The 15,828-nt window shown below is 35.4% G+C and overlaps 1 protein-coding gene and 1 long non-coding RNA gene across 2 annotated transcripts in view; one reads left to right on the top strand and one right to left on the bottom strand.

Moving 5' to 3' along the window:
- LOC111559534 overlaps positions 1 to 15,828 on the bottom strand; it is a 327,598-nt gene that overhangs the window by 73,690 nt on the left and 238,080 nt on the right. The window contains exon 10 of the long non-coding RNA XR_006594441.1: positions 14,355 to 14,498. This is a non-coding gene — a long non-coding RNA (uncharacterized LOC111559534). The remainder of the gene's footprint in view (positions 1 to 14,354; positions 14,499 to 15,828) is intronic.
- PPP1R3A (protein phosphatase 1 regulatory subunit 3A) overlaps positions 1 to 15,828 on the top strand; it is a 41,670-nt gene that overhangs the window by 959 nt on the left and 24,883 nt on the right. The window lies entirely within an intron of this gene.

Below are 15,828 nucleotides of genomic sequence, written 5' to 3'. Positions count from 1 at the left end.
TAGAAAACAGCGGTGCTAGGCTTTAACAATGTCAGTGCTATTCAAATAATAGCACTGTGTTATCTCTCCTCCAAATGCAAGGAAAAATATGGGTATAATATAATAAATGGAGGAGCAGGGGAGTACAATGTGCATATTGCCCGCCTAATGACTTACAAATTGTTAAATTCAACCATGGAATGCAGATTCTTAACATGTAAAGCTTCTTTTTGACATGTATAGTATATTTACTTTCAGTGGCTTTTAAATGTCTATGCCATACTTCAAAACATCTCTGATTCTCACAAAACAGTGTTTCAATATGCTCTTAGTTCTCCGAAATTTGTAGGCTTCCCTCCAAACTTTTTAATGACTGATTGAGTCATATAGGGGTGTTTGGAGTGATACGTGTTAAGTAAATCCTAACAGTGATGACTTTAACGACAAACTAAGAGAAAGACAAAAGTATATGAGTTATGTATGAATAATTATAAACAAATATAACATTATAGAACACAAAGTAGCATAAGTTAGTAAAAGCAAATGGAGCAGAATTAAAAAAAAAAAATGACCCAAATAGAAGTAAGGAGATTCAGCTTTATAGATCAGAGATTTGGGATGTGACTCCTCATTAGTAACCCTGCTCTCCTGTTAATATGAAAAAATAAAGAAAACTGCATTCAGCTGTCTCCACTGTAGAGTTGGCTAATTTCCATGACACTAGGTTAGTAGATAAAACATCCAGGAGGAGATAGATCCCTTCTGATCCTCCAAGTGTCTCAGTGGGCAAGTCGACATTGCTCCACAAGTCACAGGCAAATGTTTGATTGTCCTTTGGGTGGTCCATCCTAACTGTTACTAGACCTAAAGATTCTCACAATTGCACGAGAAATAGTGTAATTTGAAGAGGGAACTGTATTAGGAATCAAGACACTGAGATTCCAAGTGGAATTTAATAAAAAATATAAGGAATAACGTTGGAAAAATTTTAACTTCTTTATGCTTTAATGTCTTGATTTATTATATGATAGTAAATAATAACACTAAATGTGTTAGTCTAACACATTGGTGAACTAAATATAACGTAGGTGGAAGCAATTCAATCATATAAAATATTTCTATTTTCATTATCCTTTAAAGTCATTTGAAAGATTGGCTTACTCCACTTTGAGAATTTTGCCAACTTTCTCAGTCCAAATAAAACTTTCTCAGATTTTAACTGATGCTGTTAAGAGAATAATATAACCATAATCTCTACATGTGTTAAAATAATAACTTAGATGTTTATGAAATTACTTGGCAACATGTTATCTATATAGACAAAATAAGTTCAACACTATTTAACAAAGTAATTTATATACACAAACATGCACATTGAGTACTTTACAGTATCTATTAAACGTGCTGCAACTTGCTCTCTCTGTTAGTGAAAAGCAAAATTTAGAAAGGTCACAACCTTATTGTCAACATGCTAATAGAAGAAGCAGTGTTTAAGTCCAAGGTATTTTCTGAAGTTTAAGATGCAGCTTTAAAAATACAAGCAGTGAACTATGGTATAGATAGAGGATTCTTTTGATAGATAAACCTTGACTTGAGACCAAGAACAAAAAAGGGCAACTGATAGGTCTAATCTTCTACCCCCGTTATGATATTATTGGAACTTCTCCTAGTCTAAGATATGTATAACTATATACATCCATACACACATTTGTATTCAGAACAGTAATCATTGGATTCATAGCGGACACCATTCAAGTTTTAATATTGCTTTGGGGAAAAACCTGAGAAGAACTAAACCACAAAATGGTCTAAAGGCCTGTAAAGTTTCCTAATGAGTTATAAAAATGGAAAAAATCTCTCTCCTTCAAAACCACAAATACATTTTCTGCACTTCTATAACTTAAAAATGACCAACATAATTCAAACCACATTTTGAAAAAAGCATTTGCCTCTGGAGGAGGCCTTTTGTGCTGAGTTTCAGTCCAACATGAATTTTTACATCTGATTTATATACCACTCAAAATGGAGTGTATAAAGGAAATCCTGACAGATCCTTAGAACAGCATGTGCCGTAATAGAATATTTATACAGCTTTTCCATGATATAATTTATATGCAATGGGGTTTCAAATATTCCTAAAACTCACACAAGAGAGCATTATCAAATTTCTAAATGAATATTGCAGTTGGATTTCATTGTGAAGAATTTAGTTAGGGAAAAAGAGCACACCTTATTAGTGTTATTTTGCAAAACGTGTAGTTGGCTAAAATAAAAGTGAACTAATACTTATTTGATCAAAAAATTATAGCTTCTAAAATATCCTCCTCCCTTCAAAGAGTTATGGAATCTAGATAGGTTTCTGTTGTTGTTGTTGTTGTTGTTGTTGTTGTTGTTGTTTTTAGTGTTTCCACACTTCCTCCATAGCTTAATTTGGAGGTCACTTCTTCCATAGGATAAATACAGAAGAGAAATTTATGTGGATTTTTGCTCCATACATGCAAGCAATTGATAATACTGTGTTATATAACTCAGAGTTAAAGTGAAAATAAACTGTCCTGATGCAGACAGTAACATCTAGCTCGAATTCTTTTTAAAACCAAAGTTAATTTCCTATCAGGGTCCTGGAGATTGTATCTTCTGAAAGTGTCAATAATTCCTTCTAATAAATACAGAATGAACTGTGGGAACACATTTAGTGAGGTAGGATTTCTGTTATGTCAATCACCCTAGGCACTATGCTTTTCCTGTGGAGATTTTTTTCAGGTCAGAGTCTGAAAATCTCTACATTGATATGGCTGTCTATTTGATGTTTGTTAATCTATCCACTTTGACAGAAAGAAATATCTAGAGGGAGAGGAAAGCAGAGTTTGTAACTCTCAGGCATGTGACTGAGAGTGACCCAAAGGTATTTAATTGCACGGAAAGTCATGCATCATGAGATACTTGATAAGTGTCACCACATATATGGCACAGGTGTATGTGTTAGCAAACAAACTAAGCAGATTTCTGATCTGCATTCCTTGGGATTTATTTCAAAATAAATGACCAAAAGAAATGAATGACATTGATATAAATTACATTAAATTTATAGAGATAAATAAGCCAAAAATAGCATGCATAAGCAGTTAAAATTACGGGCTTCAGAGTTAAAAATATCTGGCTTTGAGTCCAAGCTCTACCATGCTGGCTGTGTGACTTTGGGCAAGTTTGGTTTCTTCATCTGTTAATTGGGAATAACAGTAGTACTACTATCTTCTAGGGGTTGAGATTTCTGTGGCATGATACATATTAACTTCTATGGCACAGTGTCTGGCCATGGTAAGTTTTCAGTAAATGTTAACCAGCATAAAAAAAGACAAGGCTAACTTTAGCTTTAGGTGGATCTCAAAAACCCTAGAAAGGCTCAACCTGCCCCAAAGTCTTGATACCAAGACTTTCCTTTCAGGGTTCCCAACTTTTCAGCTTTGGAGAGCCATTCCTTTGTCTGTTGCAGGATTTTAATCAATAAACAAAACTAATTCAATTGCAAATTTTCATGAGAAATGTGTCACCTTATATCTGAAACACCCTGAAACTGGGTTTCTTAATGAGTATTAAAATTTCCACATTTACTAGATGACAAAATGGAGGAACAGAAAGGAAGGGGTAAAAAAAAAGGCATGAATTTCAGCATTGAACAGACATGCATATTAATCCCAGTAAAATATATAGTTAGTAGCTAGGTGATTGTGGACATATTACTTTACTTCTCAGCGCCTCAGTTTATTCATCTGTAAAATAGGGTAATGATGCCTGATATTGTGATGATTCAATTACCATAAAATTGGATGCTTTTAAGGCTTCTAGTAGAGTGCTGGCCACATACAGAGTAGTCGTCAAAAGCGAAGCATATTCGCCATGATTATCAAATCTTGTTCAGCTAATTTCCTGATTCTTGGACTTGCATGATTTCTCTAGACCTCATAGTCTACCTTGTTCAGGTTCCAAAACTCATTCAACAAGTGTTTATTAAGGACCTGTGTGTTGTCAGACACCAGTATCCATGAGAAAAACATGGCTGCAAACATGACTCTGAGATGAGGAGAGGCCCCAAAGAAAAGGCCTCCCAGGGGCTGAGAGAAGAGAAAGGGAAAGAGAGAGACCATCAGCTCTGATTCTTTGGGTATACGATGGGATAAAAAATAAAGTAAGAACCATTTACATTATGTTTCATGTTTTCTAGAATATGTGATCTATAACTGATCTTGTGCAAGGGCTAGAGGAGTGACCTTTTTGTTCCCCCACCAGCTGCTAAATGTATGTTCCCAACTGTTGGGTACACAGACTGACTTCATCTGGTTTTCTATTTTATTAAGTGAACCCAATTTATTATTTTAAGTAAAGAAATGGCATGATATAGGTGTTGGATGGTATTTATAACTTGGCCAGGTGAATGCAAATAAATTCCTGAAAGATTTCAATGCCAAAGGAGAAAATTGATCAGTCTTCAATTTTTGTACCCGAGAATAGAATAAGGCACATTCAAGAAGGGAAAAGAGAGAAATATTTTCTAAAGCATGATTTTAAGATTACAGAGAGTTTACCTTTCAGGGTGGTATAAAATCGTCAAAATGAAGCCAAGAAAAGCATTGGAAAATGGAGCATAAGATATGGTAATGTTGCATGTTCCAGTCAGGCCCATTGGATCGTGAGACTTCCTTAATTTACACTTACAGTATAATCTGGGATCCTGGAAATAGTCCAAAGAGGTGTAAATAGCCCCATGAGGCCTTTAGGACTTAATGTATTCCATAACTAACTTGTTGTGAGTCCGTACTAATTGTGGAAGCCAGGTCTGGTTAAAGGGGGGGGGGGACCCTGGCAAGGCCATATGGAAACATAAAACGCAGCTGCACAGGACCTGTCAAGAGGACCGTTTAGAAGCTGCCAGCTGGTTGACAGCAAGGAGCCAAGTAGCTTAGTTTCCTTGGAGATCTACCAGGGCTTTGTGGCTTCCTGGTTTTGTATAAACCCATAGCCCTAGAAGCCTAGACTCCATGGAGTAGTTTTGGAGCCTCTTCTGAGAGAAGAAGAACATGAGAGTCTCATCATTCAAGGTGTTTCTGAAGCTCTGGTTGAAGGAAATCACTATGGATCCTGTTTCTAACATGGATCCTCTGGATCTCCATGAGACTTTACTTCCCACCCAAAGCCCATCTGCAAGTCTACACAAATTCTTATAGGGCCCAAGCATTCTGAGCCAACAAGGCTCCAAGAAGAAAAAAATGGTTATAATTTGGGACATTTAGTTTTCCACCTTCTTCCAATTTTGCTGCCTGTGGCTCTTGTCCCTCTTCTAAGTTTTTACCCCAACACCCCAACAGAAATAACATAGGGGAAGTGACCTCAGGAGCAGACACCTGAGGTGGGCCCAACTCCTTAGTGCCCTGGCAGACGTAAAAGGTCTTCTATGCTCTGACACTTCACTTTGAAACCATGCCTGAAACTTTTACACACACACACACACACACACACACACACACACACACACACTTCTCTTCCTTAAATGCAGACACATCTAGGATGGCAGGGACTATCTTTATCTTACACCTGATTAAAGTCAGCTGCACAAGGGGGCTTTAAGTGTGGATTGAAACAATGGAAATGGATAATTTTAGAGCAGAGAGCATTATGGGATACAAGGCAAGTTTGTGTACGGAGTTGTAGTAAAGGCTCCATAGAGGCAAGAGGACTCGGGGGGGTCTGGACTGTATGTGTGTATTGAAGGGAAAAGGTGGATTCCATAAACAATGAGGCCTAATGGAAACAGCATACCATTTAAAGTCGGGCAGATTTGAGCTGTCAGTATAACTAATTACTAACTGTGCAAACTTGGATAAATTATATTTTTCATCCTTTTCACTAAGGCCAAAATAGGGATAATAATTTCTACTTGGCAGAGGTGCTATGAGAAATACATGAGTTAACATATACAAGCATCTGTCTCAGTTGCTGATACTTTATATGCACTCAAAATGGCATTGGTGATAAATTCCACTTTTTTAAGTTTATTTATTTGTTTTCAGAGAGATGCAGAGAAAAGTGAGTGGGGGAGGGATAACAGAGAGAGGGTTAGAGGATCTGAAGCAGGATTCGTGCTGCAGACAGCCTGATGCAGGGCTTGAACTCATGAACCTCAAGATCACGACCTAAGCTGCAGTTGGACACTTAACTGACTGACCCACCCAGGCGCCCTGATAAATCCCACTTTTATAAATCTTGTATATGGCTAGTTCTATGCTCAGGATTAATGGAGGCATGCTTTTCTTTCTTATAATAATTTCTGCTGGCAGGACCCAGGCTAATACAAAGAGTTTCAAATTTAGTTGTATTATAGATTCAATAAGCTTTTGGTCACCAATCAGGGACACTAGTATTGATGCCACTGCTGCTATGAGGAAAATTATTTCCAAATTCCAGCAATTTCTGGGTTACAAAAAAAAATCTGGATTGCCTGTTCATAAGTTGAACACTACTTACAAAAAACTACAACGTGTTTCTTTTTAAGGTAGTTCTTAAAAAAGTTCTTTTGGACTAAATAAATAAGTTACCTGCACACGACTTCACCTTATCACTTTATACCTCTGAATAGAAGATGAAATTGAATTTTATGTAGTTCTTTTCCTCTAAGAAAATATATTATATACCATTGCATTTCAGTCATTTCTTTGTTTTAAAGCATTCTCAGTACCTTACCACTATATAAAAAAGAAAAAATCTCCTCAGGACATATGTCTCGGATCTTTTCAGGCTTTTATCCTGCTTCTCTAATAGTTTTACTTGGGTAAATGCCATGGTAGTGTTATTATCTATTATATAAGTAATAACTGGTTTTGAAAGCTTAATCATATCACCCTGCTGTTTAAAGATTTTATGACAAAATAGAAATTGCTAGATTGGAATGCTATATGGCATTGTTTAGTGACAGAGACCAACTGTACATTAAACAAACCTGTCTCAGGAATTTTTGCTACTCCCTCACCCTCAAGTGAAAGGGTCTGAAAATGGGGTGTGTTGCAAATAAGTACCATTTACGTCACAAATAGAAATGGGATTCAAGCTGTCATAAGACAATGACTGTCCTATGTGTGGTTGTGGATTTGAATTTTATTTACCCCTTTTGAAATCTGTAGTAGTAAGAAAGACAAAATATCCCCCAATTCAGATTTGTAAAGCATGCCAAATAGTAGGCCCTTTTCTTAATTATGTGAAACAGATTTTATAGCCCATTTAACATGGATGGTATTCTGATTTGTTTTACAGATTTAAGCTATGATACAAATCAAATAGACTATAACTTCCTAAGTAAAACCCCAAGCTTATTTTCATTCTTAAAAATTACTGTGGATGTCCATACACAATTACAAATCACATAGAAATGTGTAGGTAAATTTCAGCTTCATAAGCCATGTGTGAAATGAAACTGGGAACAATACTCACGTTTTACTAATATCTCCCTTTGAGAATTAATACAGCTGATTTTATAATGTACTATCATATGTTAAATCTTTTGGGTATTTACCAATAGAAGCATTGCACAGATTTTGAAAATCACATTCAGGTGCAATAGAAAATATAATCTTCACATATATTCTAAGTAGGTCTCTATTGTGTTTGGTGTAAATAAAGTTATAATCATTGTTTCCAATGTTAAAACACACTTGATTTCTGAGTAATTTTCAACAAGTTGTATTGTTTTAGAAAAGACCGCTTAATTCTTTTGCTTTCAGGCAGACTTATGCCAAAAACTACTCGGGCCGAATGGTTATATATTCTCTTATTAATCATCTACCGGGAAATTGTGCTCTTCAGTAATGTATTCTATCAGGAATTCCTTGTCTTTTATGTCCCATTCATATTGTTCTATGTCTTTAATCTTGCCATTTGTTTCCTCGGTTTCTGTGACTGATTTCTATTTTCTTTGTCAAGTAACCTAACAACTTTAGATTGTTACCCTGCAGGCCTAACTAGTAAACTAATAAACTAGTTTGTAGTATTCTAATGCAAAAATCAAAGAAGAAAAAAAACCTCCTCACCAACTAGATTTTCTGAAGGAGTAAATGGTATCACTATTACAAGGATGGCACTGTGGGCACTAACATTTCAGGTGCGGCAGGGAACAGAAGGCTGCTAAACAGCTCTCCCAATCCTGCCATTAGTAGCTTTGAGTTCTGAGTTCTGGAGTGATTATTATTATCACTGTACTTCCTATGGGAGTCACAGAAGAGAAAGATACTTAATTTACAAAATTACGAAGTTAGAGGTATTTCAGAAGATTACTCAGTGTATTTCTCAATTCTACCTAAAAAGATAGCTGTTAGAATCTTAGACAAATAATGAATAATTTAGAATAGCTATGTACACTGTTGTATAGATATCTAATATTTTAATAAAATTTCACTCAAGAATATAACTGTATAAGACAATGAAAAGAAATTTTGAATAGGTTTATAAAAATCAAATGTAGTCTAAGCCAGCTGAAATTTAAATTGTTAAGTGTATCCTTTTGTAGAAAGGTTAATACAATGTCTACAAGCAGAATTCATCTGAATAGATGTTAAATTTCTTGAGTGTGTGTGTGTGTGTGTGTGTGTGTGTGTGTGTGCGCTATTTGCTTTAATGAATATATGCAGAGGACTGGGAAAGCTAATCCAGTTCATAATTTATTTAGTAAATTGAACATAGGGAGCAGTAGAAGTAATACTGTCCATCTATATTCAAATTATTCTTGACTCAATTCCTTTTTGTGGAAAAATATACACACACGTATCTGTTTTTATGGGCTTTTTACTTAAACCTTACCTTGTTTGTGTATATGTGTGTGTAATACATAAAGACATTCTTCAGATAGGTCATATGTTTGCTAATCATGTGCATATTTTCTGTATTAGTAATATCTCATTTAAAGCTAACTTTGGCAAACAAAGTTAAATTTTTAGGTAATGCTCGTTATATGGACATTCAAGACATTTGTTTACCATTCTCATTAAACTCATGTAGTTCAAATAGGATCCCTTTTGCCCTTATATTGCTTTGGGGTTTTGTTTGTGTGTTTGTTTTGTTTTAAGTTTAAGAGAGAGAAAGAGAGCAAGGAAGGGGCAGGGAGGGAGGGAGAGAGGGAGAGAGCGGGGGGGGGGGGGGGAGAGAGAGAGAGAGAGAGAGAGAGAGAGAGAATATCCCAAGCAGGCTCCTCACCATGAGCGCAGAGCCTAACTTGGCACTCAGTCTCATGAACGGTAAGATCATGACCTAAGCCAACTGAGCCACCCAGCTGCCCCTTGCCCTTATATTTCTTTGTTATTCTTCCTTTAAATGACAGTATTTCTGGCCATATTCTTTCATGGAGTAGTTGCTTCTAGGGTACAAAAGGAAACAGCTTTCCTTAAATGAAAGGATTGCTGTTTACCATGTTTGTATCTGATGTAATTTATTTAGAAACAGAAAAATTAACATTTAACAGAAGACTTATTGCTTATCATATATTTGTATGTCTGGAAGGAAGAGGACTTCTGTCATAGGGCTCTCGGCATCTGTTTAGTCAGAATGTTTACAAAGGTGGCATTTACAGTGGTGGCCTTTTCCTGTACTTAAAGAAAAACTCATGTGTGTATCATCTTCCCAACTGGACTGCAAGTTCCTTGAGGCCAGGAATGATATGTTTGTCTAAGCGTTATTCCTCACTGTAACTAATAAAAGTATTTGCATATAAAAAGCTCTTAAAGATATCTATTAAAGGCAACTGGTTTTCTCATTGATAACCCTGAGGCCTAGTAAAATCCAAAAGCAGCTTCTGAATAATTGAAGAATGAATTATGCTTGTTACGGTTTAATGATGAGTACGTTTATTGTTTTCACAATCTTTAAAACTCAGATGCCTTCTGGACATCTCCATCTGGATATCCAGGTGGCAAATTAATTCCCTTGATGTCTCACACCAAAGTTACATTACTCCTTAAATCATAACTCTTCTTCCTTTATTTTATATTTTGTTTAAAATAATAGACAATATCCCTGCAACGCATATAAAAAATTTAATAAAAGACAACATCCCTTAATAAAAGACAACATCCCTGCCATGCAAATAAAAAACATAAGAACTGATTTCTCTTTTGCTGGTTCCTATTGATTCTATATCCATATTATATTTTATGGCCATGAGGTAATGATCGTGCATTTGATCAAAAATAAAAATTACTTTAAAAATTAAGAATAGAATATATAAAGACTATAAATACATATTATAAAAAACAACAGATGAAAAGCAAATTTGTCTCTGCAGTAACTTTCTCAACAATTGAGAAATAAATTAATATGGTCTACTATGGGATTGTCTACTATGATGGTCTTTTTTTCTATCCCGAGTCTTCCCGAGTCTTCCCAAGACCTGATTTATGGAGTCACCATAATATTACTTTGAAGTAATGTCAAATAATCTTATCTCAAATAAAATAAATATTCATTGGTTGGCCTATGACTTTCTTTATACCACAGTCCAGACCAGTGGGACCAGAGCCAGAAAAATTTAACAGGCTGAGTAATGAAAGACCAAAGGCAGATATTGTATGTCTACTGATCAGAATTGGGCCATTCATTCTTTTTTCTTGCCAGGGCTAGGACCGAAGCCAATACTCAGATTAGTGCTACTGTTGCTCGTGTGCTGCTCCCTCAGCCTGACACCTGTGGATTCTGGGCCTGCCTGCTGTCCTGTTAGCTTTTCTTTATTTTATTGTCTTCCCTTGACTGGGCCTTTTGCCTCTCCTGGATGCCTCCTGTGTACCTAAAGCTCAACTGTATTAAGTTGTTTGGCACTTTCAGCTCTGTCTTGGGATTGCAATCTTGGTCTTCCCCTACATGAAATCAAAAACCAAAAATATTTAAAGGGACTAATGCAATGCATCTAGATGTTTAACCTGAAACCTACAAAGGTAGTGTGATGGATCTGCTACACTCTATATAATACTATTTACTTTTTTTGGATATAACTTTAGATTTAAAGAAAAGTTACAGGAAGAATAGGAAGACTTCCCATATTCCTGTATGCAGATGTTTTGAAACTATATAACACAGGGGCCCATTTGCATTGATTCTTATAGGCAAGAGCTTTAAATTTTGAAAACTTTAAGCAATGGAAAGTTTCTAGTTTATACCTAATTGCTGATTTTGCAGAACATAAAATACCTTGAAAATACTTGCTGAAAATGTTAACAAGCTCAAAGTGAAATAGTACTGTCATCATCAGACAGTATAAAGTTTTAATTAAATTTTTTTAAACATTAAAAATTAGAGTCTTATGACAGTAATATTTGTGAAACAAACATCTTAGGAAACTAGCATAAATAATTATATATTTTTATGGCACAAATACTAATATGCTCTCCCTACACTGACACAGTAATTAGTTCTTATATCATCACCCTCCACTGACACCCCATAGTTTTCATTAAGAGTTTTACTATAATTTTCCTAATATTTTAAAGAACTTTATTGTATAAAACCTAAAGTCTTGACCCAAAGTGAAAATGTATTATTGAGGGAGGGAACGCATGGCATTTGTAAATAGTTCGTATGTTATAAGAGGTTTTTAAGTGAAGTTAGGTAGAAATTAAAGTTTTATTATTTAAACTTGTTGTTTCCCAATTAACTTTTTAAAAATGTTTATTTATTTATTTCAAGAGACAAAGAATCTCTAGTAGGCTCCAGGCTCAGCACAGAGTCCAACGGGGAGCTCCATCTCACAACTGCAAGATCATGACTCAAGCTGATATCAACAGTCTCGTACTTAACAGAGGCCACCACCCAGGTGCCCCCAGTTAACTTTCAAAGTACAGGTGGAGATGGGTTCCCACTGAAAATGTTATTTGTGAGACTGAATTAAACATTTTCTGGGTAAGGCATCGTTGTTGAGAAAGTTGGGGGGGTATTTTTTTAGTACAGTCCAATATAATGGTCTGTGATGAATTGTAACCTCTAAGGAAATTAGTTTTTTGAAACCCCTTTCAAAATTATGTTGGCATGATTATAAATGGCAATTGTGTGCGCGTGTGTGTGTGTGTGTGTGTGTATGTGGGTGTGTGTTTCTCTAATTCCTAGGGAATTCTTGGCCAGTTATGGTAATTTTTGATGAAATTCCTTTCATTCTTTTAATTTTGTACCTAAGGATCTGTAACATTAGTTAGAACTTGGCTACAAAATGAGGCGGGACTTTCGTATCACGTATGGACTATATCACACTGACAACTTTAATTCTATGATATTAATATTATGATATTACTACTTTAATAAGTTACCTTGTCCTTTCATTTAGAAATTTCGAATTATATAAGCTTAAAGAATATATGTTTTAAATCTATCACATTTCTATAGTGATATAATTAGATCACTTTTATACATTGTAGTCAGCAATACCACTTCATTTCATATAAGAAATTGGGCAAAAGGGATCTATTTGATCAAGTCCAGAAAATATTTAAGAGAAGTCAGGTTTGTGATTTAAGCTCTCTAATCTGCTGTGGCTCTGAACCAAAATGCCTCAAGCAGCCACTTATTCATAAAGAAATAAGAGGGTTCTTGTTTTATGTAGAACACTTCTAGGTAGCTTCTATCTTCAAGCATGGATTTGGTTAAGGGATAATATTTATATACCTGAAGAGTTAGCTATCAACATAGTATGTGCCAAATGGAATGACGTACTCAGAGAAAATCAATGGAGACACGGAGCAATAGGCATTCGAGAAAGGACTGTACTTGTAGGCTGCCCTCATTAGGAAGGGCATCTCAGAGGAATTGAGCTTGACGTTGAAACGGTAAACCCCGGTAGGTGGAGGAGGAGCAGGAGAGCATTTACATAGAGTAAAAAATATTTGTGGAAAAGACAGTGCGAAGGACAACGGGAGGATTTTGTTGGTCAATCAGACTGCCTAGAATGGATAGAACTGTGGAAGTCAAACTTGAAAAACAAAGTTGAAAATGAACTGTGCCCTCTTGCTAGGCTGAACATCTGAACTTTAGTCTCCCTATTCAAAGATAAAGTAGTATTTCAATTATATTAATTCAGAAAGTATTCAGAATAAATAAATGAAAAGTATGAACTGGGTTGCTAACTGTATGAAATGATATTGATTTAATTGTAAATGTTGAGCATAATTGCCCTCATGTTTTTCTCCTAACATGTTTCTACTAATCGTGTTTTATGGAAGATCCCTTACTGCCTTGAAAAACTGCTTATGGCATTTATGAACACCATTACACTTCTGCTTGTGTTTTGGGTGTCTCATGGTTTAAAATCTTTTTTATGTTATTAACCATTTTTTTACTGTGTCTTTACCATTTTTACTATTGGAATGGTTAAATATAGGTTTTATTCCTTTCTCGTTATCAATGTTAGTTGTTTCATTTTGCTATAGGTCATCCTTAATATAAAAAGCAGATATGTATGATGGCACACGTTTTTAGATATTTCTAAACCTATTTCATGGTCATGCCTGGGGAAATTTTCTTTTTATAATTAGTTGATCCAAATTCTTCCTTTAAAATCTAAGGGTTATGTTTTAACTGAGTGAGAAAGATTAGTCCAGGCGTCTCAATGTTTATCCTTGTGGTTGGGCATATGGAAATTACCCTAGTATGGTCCCTTCTATAACACCAGTGACCTCAAGATTGACAGAGTATGAGTTTTGGTTAACTTGAAAGAAAAAAAATCAGAATATCAGTAGCAAAGGTCTTACTGTGCTCTTCAGCTTGTGCATGGATAGAGAATAAACAAACAAAAGACACGAGTGACTGGAGAAATCGATCAAGGGTCTTCATACATTCAACAAGTGTTATTGAGCACATACTACACGTGCCAGATACTATTCGAAACAGCAAGGATACATTAGTGAAAAAATGACACTCTTTCCTTGGTTAGCTTACATTCTAATGGAGGGAAAACTAATAAGTAATTAACATAACGAATAAGTAAGTTATGTTAGAAGATGGCAAATGCAGCTGAGAATATAAAACACAAAGCGGCATAAGAAGAATTAGTAAAGACGGCACATCACTGAGGAAATGACAACTGATCAGAGACTTGAAGAAATCAAGAGTCATGAAGAAATCTGATCTTCATGATCAGAGTCATGAAGAAATCTGGGGGAACAGAGTCCCATGCTGAACAAAGCAGCTGGGGCAATATTTGAAGCGATTTTAAGTGATGGACCTTTCCCTTTTGTCTACTTATGTCTCCTATAGACCCTTGGGCATATCTTCCACAGGACCAGTCACTACCCCATCGCAGGGTCTGTGACAGAAAGGGAAGCGTGCAGTAAAGAGAAAACAGTTTCTCTTTGACCCCATACCTTTCTAGGATCCCTTTCTCCTTTTCCTGGCTGCGGTCTGGCTGCCCAGATTCTCATATCTTATCTTTCAAAGGTCCATCTTTTCCACTGAAGGACCAAGTTGCAGCTTTGTTTTAGTGAAGATGGAGTTGTGTTATAGTGAATCTAAACAAAGAAGAAATTTAACATTGGAGTTATTTGAATTTAAAAGCACTAAATAATTGTACCTATCATTTTTACTTTCACATTTTTTGTTTATCCTGATTATAGACTACTAGTATCATACATATATATAGTATTGTACAAACTTGCATAATAAGTTTATATAAAATGAGACATGTGAAAAGAATTTTTTTTCATAAAATCAACACCATACATATACAAACAAAGCAAACCATTGCGAAATGCCGATTCTCAAAGACAGCAAGTATAATCTTCTAAGTGCCTTCACTTGTGTATCATATCAGGAAAAAAGAAGACCAGAATATACCTGGTTGTGGCATTTTTACATGAAACATTCTCTTACATATGATAAACTCCAAAAACATGAAGCTATTAGCATTATCCACAAACTTACATTTAAACTGTGAAATTGAAAGTTCTGCCTTTTTCAACACTGTTTTACTAGTCTGGGTCTAAAATTTTACAAACACTATCAGTTTTATAATAGCAATATGGTTCTTAGTGTAGAAATTATGAATGTTTCTTACCCTAAACAACATGTAGTTTTCCTTTCAGTTAAAAAAAAAGAAGTAAATTTAGATTCACTGAAGTATGGATGGGCAGTCTCCATGATGAATGAAAATTAATTGTTTTATAGACATAACAGTAGCAGAAATACAACCTGTGTAAAATTTATATTAATGCTAGCATATTTGATTATATGTTCCATCTCCTCTTTCCACCCCACGAAAACTCCAAGTATTTTTACTGAAGGAATCAATTTCACACTAACCATACCTTCCCAGAGTAGCCAGTGTAGCAGCGTAAACCAGGGTTTCTCAAGTGTGGCTGCACATAGAAAAGGGGGAAAAAAGGGCACCCATACATAGGCCCCATGACAAAGACGAATTGCACTTGTCGGGGGCTGGGCTCAGGCACAGGTATTTTTAAAAAGCTCCCCAGGTGTTTCTGTTATGCCCCAGGATTAAGAATAACTGGTATAATCTGAAGACATAAACACAGGTGTTCTGAGTTAACTTTTTAAAAACAATTGCAATTCATTTGGTCTCAGTATCCACTAATAGAGTTTAAACGAAAAGAAAGTAAATCTAAACGAAGTAACACTTTCACAGGTATGGCACGTGAGAGGGTTAAGTAATAGCAATGTTAAAGATAAAGTTAATTACCATTTAGAATGAAGTAAATTGTAGAAGTTTTCTTTTAAAAGTTTGTCTTTTTGAGAATTGTGTATTTTATAAATCAGAAAATCAAGCTTTTAAAAAGTGTCTGTAATCAGATTGCAGGATCTCCTCTTCCTCCAGTCTGATCTCTC

This window comes from Felis catus, chromosome A2 (genome assembly GCF_018350175.1).
Source record: "Felis catus isolate Fca126 chromosome A2, F.catus_Fca126_mat1.0, whole genome shotgun sequence".
Lineage (NCBI taxonomy): Eukaryota > Metazoa > Chordata > Mammalia > Carnivora > Felidae > Felis > Felis catus.
This window is presented reverse-complemented; position numbering and strand designations above follow the sequence as displayed.